Here is a 6,932-nt window from a genome sequence, read left to right as displayed (position 1 = left end):
GACCTGGATCTATGAGACAAGTAACTGAGGTATGCTGACTTCCACAGAATTACACTGATTTATTTTGGTGATAATTTTCCTCCTTTCTTTGGGTTACATTGTGTTCACTTTGTTTCTTCAGTGTTAGCATGGTAGATGTCTTAGGAGTGACTGATACTCATCCATATATCTATATATGAAATAAATACCTATACTTCTATTATGTTCCACAGACAGATTGGGAGATCTGCCTCTTGCTGTCTTTTAAGTCATGAAAGTACTGCCTGAAAATGAAACGATGTTGTGCATTGTCCACCTTTCAGCCCCTGGCATGGCTGCACATAGCTCTCATCTGGAATTCCCTTGCTATGAAACCATCCCAACCACCATTTTGGGAGAGCAAACCTTTTAAGACTGCCTGCAATGACTGACAGAACTGTGATCCCTGAGGTACGATGTACTGAACCTGAAAATATTCTATATGATTTGAAGCCCACTAGCTAAAGCAAGAGGGCAGACACATCACAGGAAATCCCTGTTAATGGTGGCATACACTAGAACTTCAGTTTTCAAATTCATGCAGAAAGAAAAGGCATGGCATTAACTATTACATCACAGCTAAGGACTTCACTGGGTTAGCTTCACAGACTGGGTGCACTGGAGACCTCAGGGGGCCAACTGTGGTGCAAAAGGTGTCTACAAAAGAAAGTCTAGGAAACTCACAACTGAAGTGAAGGGAATATTTCAGCAAAAAAATGTTGAATACTAGCCATTTTCTTTGAAGAAAGTGCAAAAGCTTTTATGAAGGAAACACTTGCATTAGGAATGAAAAAAAAACCAAAGGGCCTGTGCGAATACTGCTTATACCCTGACTGTCATAATTATTTTCTCCATGATTAGAACCACCCTGGTTTCTACCCAAAGAGTGAAGAGGAACAGTGCATTTTCCTGGCTCTGTGATAGTAATACAGACCCGTGTCCTTCCACTGACATTAAGAAACCCCCTTGGAAACAGTCATAAACATTTTGCACTTTTCTCAGTTTAGGTTGAATAAATCCATAAGGATTTCTTCTATGACATCCCAAGATTATGCTTTGCCTGTATTTGTGTATACCTGACTAGGTTATAGAGATGAACCTTTATTAGTTCTCTCTATGGGGAGTTTTTGCTGGAACAATGTAGCCTGCATTTATCCTTTAACCATTCTTGCAGATGGTGCATTGGAACGAAACAGCTCCTACTTGGGCCAGGTCTGCTGGTTCATGGTAATTATCCACATGCTTTAAGGAGCTCCATGTTCTGAATAAGAATTGCAGCCCAGAATACCTTGGGGTTTTTTTCTTTAATTCATTGCTATGCATCTGAATGGATTAAAAGTATTCCAGAAATATGATATAGTACATAGGAGGCTGTTAATACATTAATCCTCCCTGATGTGCTCAGGTATGTAATCATTAATTAATTTCCAGATAACTGCTTTTTTTATAGAAGGGACTGAGATAGAGATGTTACCAACTTGTTCAGTGTACATAAGAAAGGGAAATGCAGTCTTTCTGCATGCCTCCACCTCAAAACCATTTAATTTAGTCCCATAATACCTATCTCAGGACAGGCCAAGGTGCACAAGAACCAAGGAGTACTGAACACATACAAACATACACATAAAAGTATTTTCAAGATAAGTGCATTACCCTAGTCGTTTTTTACTTCATCCTGGACATCCTCCCAGGACCTGGATGAGGACAGTAGGCTTCCTGTGAAAAAGCAGTATAACCTGTCTGCCACTGCCCTGGCTCTGTTCTCACCTGTAGACAGTGACTACACTACCAGCAGGCCACAATTTCTCTGTTTCAGAGGACAGCAAGTGAGTTGTATTCACTTTTTAAAGGCTACGTTCAAATTTTCTGTCCAGGTAGAGAGTCTAAAGCTGGCCCCCTGTCTGGGAAAGTGTTAGCTCCCTCTTCTATCAGGTGTCACTACTCCCCTATCTCTGCCATCCATCACACACTACACTTCCCAGTAAGGGGCTTCACTTCTCTTGGTCTTGAAGACATTAAAGGACGTGCTGACACCTGCTTTGGTGGTTTTATCCAGTTTGCCCTTCCTTAGCTTTGCAAGGAGAGAATAGACAGACATCAGTAACTGCTGTGGGCTGCTGTGCATCCCCTTTGTCATTTTATGTCCAGTTCCTACTTCTTTTTCCCTTTGGGCAACTAATTCATGTGAAGCTTTTCTATTTTGATTTGTTGATGTGCTGTGGCTCTCAAAATCCTCTAAGTTGGTGAAAACGTCTAGGAAGTCACTTGCATATCAATGGCCTTTCAAATTCTGTGCTTGTGGCATAGCAATTTGTTTTTTGTTGATTTCTTAATCAACATTCAAATTAAGTATAAACATTCAAGCACCAGATACCCTCTCCTTACAGCCTGCTGTATGAGGAAAAGGTACAGTAAAAGACAAAACTAGAAAGATTAAAAAAATTGAAACTGAAATTCTTAAGATTCATGAAGTGTTGCATTTTCTCTTTCATTTAAGGTTGCACCATGCCCATATTTTCCTCCTATAGTGTGTGCCTATTTTCAAGCACTTCTAGGTTTTTATAAGAATCTGAATGAGATTCTTTTATGGGAAAGTATCAAAAACAATGGATGCTTTTAGAATCACAGCTTTCAAATTGGAGAGGAACTGAAAAACAGCTTATTGACATAGCAAAATAGCTCTCTCCTTCCCCTTATTAGCAAAAACAGAACTGATGATTCAAATGCCTTGGGGCATTCTCGCATTAAGAATACCACTTCAATGAAAGGATTTCAGTTGCTTCTAGTAATTGATAATCAAATGTCCTAGTTAGAACAGCTGGGACCAGTTCATCATTGTATGAGTGTAACCCAAAACTGTATATTCTATAGCCTTCCATGCCATTTCCCAGAAACTGTTATCAGTGAACCATTTACACCATCTGCCCATAGAGCCTGACTCCTCAGCCTATAAACTAGGTGCTAAGAGACCTGTGAGACAGGAGGGTGCTCCTGGGCACTCCTCATGCCCATTGAGGAGTCCCCCGCCCTGAGGGAGGTACTGGACATTCCTGCCTGAACTGGAGGATATATAATCTTGGAGTCTTGGGACTTTTTTTAACCACTTGTGGGATCCAGGAGAAGACTGCAGATCACCGCTCTCAACCAGACTGCAACCACCACTCTCGACTGGACTGCAACCACCACTCTTGACCAGACTGCAACAGCACTCTCACCAGCAGGTTTTCCCCTCTCAGTTTGCTTTGGACTCTGGGGGCCCAACAAACATCACTCTATTCATGCCCCAGGGTGCTGGGTTATACATTTGGGTTTTGTGGGTTAAAACCAATTGTTTGTCTGTATAATCGTACTTATTGTATTATTTTATTAAATTATTATTCTGACTTATAATCTCTCTTTTGAGTTGAGTTCATTTCCCCTGCTGGTTTACCTTTAAACCAGCACATCAAATAGATTAAATTTTTGCATCAAAGTGAATTAAAATGCTTTTATCCCCCCATGTTTATTCACTTGCTTATTACCAACATCTCAGGCAGTACGTAAGTTTGCAACTTTTGTTTCATAATCATTGTAGTCTAGACAGTAAATCTTTAACCAGAATAAAATACAGTTCATAGGGACCAGAATGAAAAGAAAACATAGTCCAAGAGACAGTCACATAACATACCATTGCATTACTTTAGAAAGGCTATGAAATGCTGAATTAACCTGACAGTGATGTCTTTACTCTTTTCACTGTAGTGAGATCTTATTAACATTGTTGGAGAGAGTGCCCTGGGAACTGCAGGCGTTGTTCTTTGGTGAGATATGAATTTAACTTCTTTAGAGGTAAGCTTGAGCCTGATTTAGATGCAATGTGTAAGATCCTAATTTTATCCTATTAATAGACACTGTCTGACTGCACCAGTCCTGAGCATTCAGTACCAGCAGAGCTGGTTGCTTAACCAGTCTTTGCTGCCCTCCATTCAGGACAACCATGAAATATGATCAGTTTTTCCTGGCTTAACAAGGTCTTGTGAGGTTCATAGGCAACCAGTGGTAGGGAATGAAGCCAATGGCTAATACCAGGCATTTTGGAAGACAGTTCCGTAATAGTTATATTACGGTCAAATTCCTTTCCATCCGGGTAAAACACTAGGAAGTTATCTAGAGCCTGATTAACACATCAATCAGATTAGATGAGGTGTACCAGTGGTTCTCAGCAATTTGTCAGGTTATGAGAACTCTCCTTGTCCTTGTGTACAGGTAAGTAAAATGAAGCAGGCTGATAAGATCAGATGGAAAGGTTATGTATTACATAAAAGACCTAGCCCCATTAAAATCAAAGATTGATTTCTAAGGCTCTGTCATGTCCTGGAGTTTTCAGAAAGCTGTACATCAAACTTTGTAATGAGAAAAGAGTTTTTCCTTAAAGCTGTGTGAAATGGGTGTTCTGGGTTGATTTTCTCCCAACAGATAGTATAGAAAACCCAGCTAGCACGTGAATAAATGGCTGAAAATAAGTGTTCGGTTGTCCTCAGCAAATTCAATTACTTCAGCCAATTTTTTAAAACATTTGGATGTGGTTTCTGTCAGAATCAACATGAACAGGAGGGTGAACTTCCTTCCACCAGAGTTAAATGAGAAAGACAATCCTCTGAAGCATCTTCATTAGCTCCAGACCCCTACAGTCTTGCCATACAGCCCTGCTGACATCACCTGCATTTCTAGCATATAACATGGCTTCTTTGCAGATCTACACACTGTGGTGTTTCCTTGGGAGTGCAAGTTGCTGAAGCCCTTTGCACCTCAATTGGGTTATATTTTCTGTATAAAATTTATCAATCATTCAAACTAGCCAAATTTAAGTTATCCTGAGTTAATTTATTAACACAGGCTGTCTATGTATTACATATTTCTTAGAACGTTCAAGGAAAAAATAAAGTGAATAGTTTCACATTAGCTAAAATTTCTTTTTCTACCATTTGCAGAGCAACTACACAAGAATCAGATCTATGCTGAGTTCTCTGCTTTTTTTTTTCTATTTGATCCAGGCAAATATTTGAAACATACCATCCAGCTCTCACTTGCCCCCATTATTCCTTTTTGTGTCAGAACCTTAAAGATCCCATCAGGCTTAGACCTCTGTGATTTTGCACCTCTTAGAAGTTTTTCATTTTTCAAATATGTGTTATTACCCTTATATCTAACTTAAGTGAGTTATTGCCATAATAACTGTGTTAGAAAAGCAATTGTGCAGTGAACAAACATTATGTTAATAGAGCTCTTGAAGGCTCGTGAGAAAAAATTTCATTATTTTTTGACAGAATTCCACTGCAGAAAGACATATTTTAAATTCCATTTAAGTTAGGGGAGACTGTGACTAAACCACAACCAATCAATAAGAAATAAATTGAATTTAGAATGATCCTTCTTTAAAAGAAAAACATATAAACTAAAGATAGGCTATTTCTTTCAAAAATAAATTCAGGAGATCTACTAAAATTTTTCTGAAGCATATTTTTTATAGTGAAGAAAACTATATAGAGATATTTTGCTTGTCTGTTTTCGTTTGGCTTTTTTTATGGAATGTCTTTCTCAGAAAAATGCAGTGTGTTAAAATCAGAGTGCTGATTGTGGCAGATTTTTCAAGGGAAGGGTGTAAAAATGATTCATTTCACATTCTGCTTGTGCTGTAGGACCGAAGTACACGCTAATAAGAAACAAAATGTCTCTTAATGTTTTCTGAGCAGCATTGGATTAGATGTTAGTTTTGACTCTTCTTGCTGTCTTCATTAAAGTCACATCTTATAATGAGACAGTCATGCTCAGAGTAACTAAACAGTGATGTATGAACCAGTATTTTATAAAATCAAATTTCAAACTCTTCTGTGAATGAGTTAAATTTGCAACTGTCTGTAAGACATGAATGCATCCTGTATAAATCTGATGATATTCCTTGGTATCCAGGAATGCAGGCCCAGATTTCTCCCACCCAATATATCCTTTGAAGTGGGACAACTAAATCAGAAGTGTACTCATCAGGGGGAGGGGACCTCCTGAGGAGCACTTCAGGTGCAGTGGAGTTTAGCTGGTTTGTACCTCTCAACAGCCTTGGCAGGCCAGATGATTTTGTGAGGGCCAAGTAGTAGAGATTTGCAGTGTGAGATGATGTGCAGGACGGCACAATGAGGAGTTGCCTCCCAAACTACAGCAGGGTGCCCCCACAGCAGAGTACACCACATACAGAGTCTGTTCTCATGGGGAAAGCTGACCCAGGTGGTCCTTCTGACTCCTCTCTCTCCTTTTGAGGCTGGACACTCAGGCTACATGAGCTGTGGTATAAATCCATGTCAGCTGCACCTCTAAGATCAAACAACCTCTCTTCTGTTCTCCTGTGAGGAGCACTTCTGATCTCTAATTTTATAACTTTTTTTACTTCTGTTTTCTTCTTGTTGTGTTTCCTATTTGCTGTGTTTTGCTGTCCTCAGCTGATGTGCTGGTGTTTGCACGTTTCATTCCTGGGATCTAACCATCATAGAGCATCCTATAAAGATGGCTTAAACTTCAGATCATGGATTCCTCTTGCATCTATATTAGATGTGCCAAAAATTACCATTACAGTGGCTAAATTATTTTGAAGATTTCAGTAGGAGTTAAAAACCTAAACAGGCCTGAATATCTGCACCTGGGCTCTCAGCAGCCACATGGTTAAAACTCTTGTACGTGGTATATGGAACATAACATAACATGTCACAATAAAGTCAATGGCGGAAAAAATTAATCTAGCAGTAGGCTTTTTCCCTGAAGAGGATTAAAGTTCAGTTTATGTTATTATACCTGCTGAATGGTAGTGATAGAATTAAAAAATCTCTGTACATCTATGAGAATGGATGCTTTTAAGTATAATAAACATACCTTCTCTTGCTATAGTA

The 6,932-nt window shown here is 39.2% G+C and overlaps 1 pseudogene; it reads left to right on the top strand.

Moving 5' to 3' along the window:
• Positions 1-250: 250 nt before the first annotated feature.
• Positions 251-5,063, top strand: LOC116786815 (annotated as a pseudogene).
• The last annotated feature ends 1,869 nt before the right edge of the window (positions 5,064-6,932 follow it).

Source organism: Chiroxiphia lanceolata, chromosome 5 (assembly GCF_009829145.1).
Source record: "Chiroxiphia lanceolata isolate bChiLan1 chromosome 5, bChiLan1.pri, whole genome shotgun sequence".
NCBI lineage: Eukaryota > Metazoa > Chordata > Aves > Passeriformes > Pipridae > Chiroxiphia > Chiroxiphia lanceolata.
This window is presented reverse-complemented; position numbering and strand designations above follow the sequence as displayed.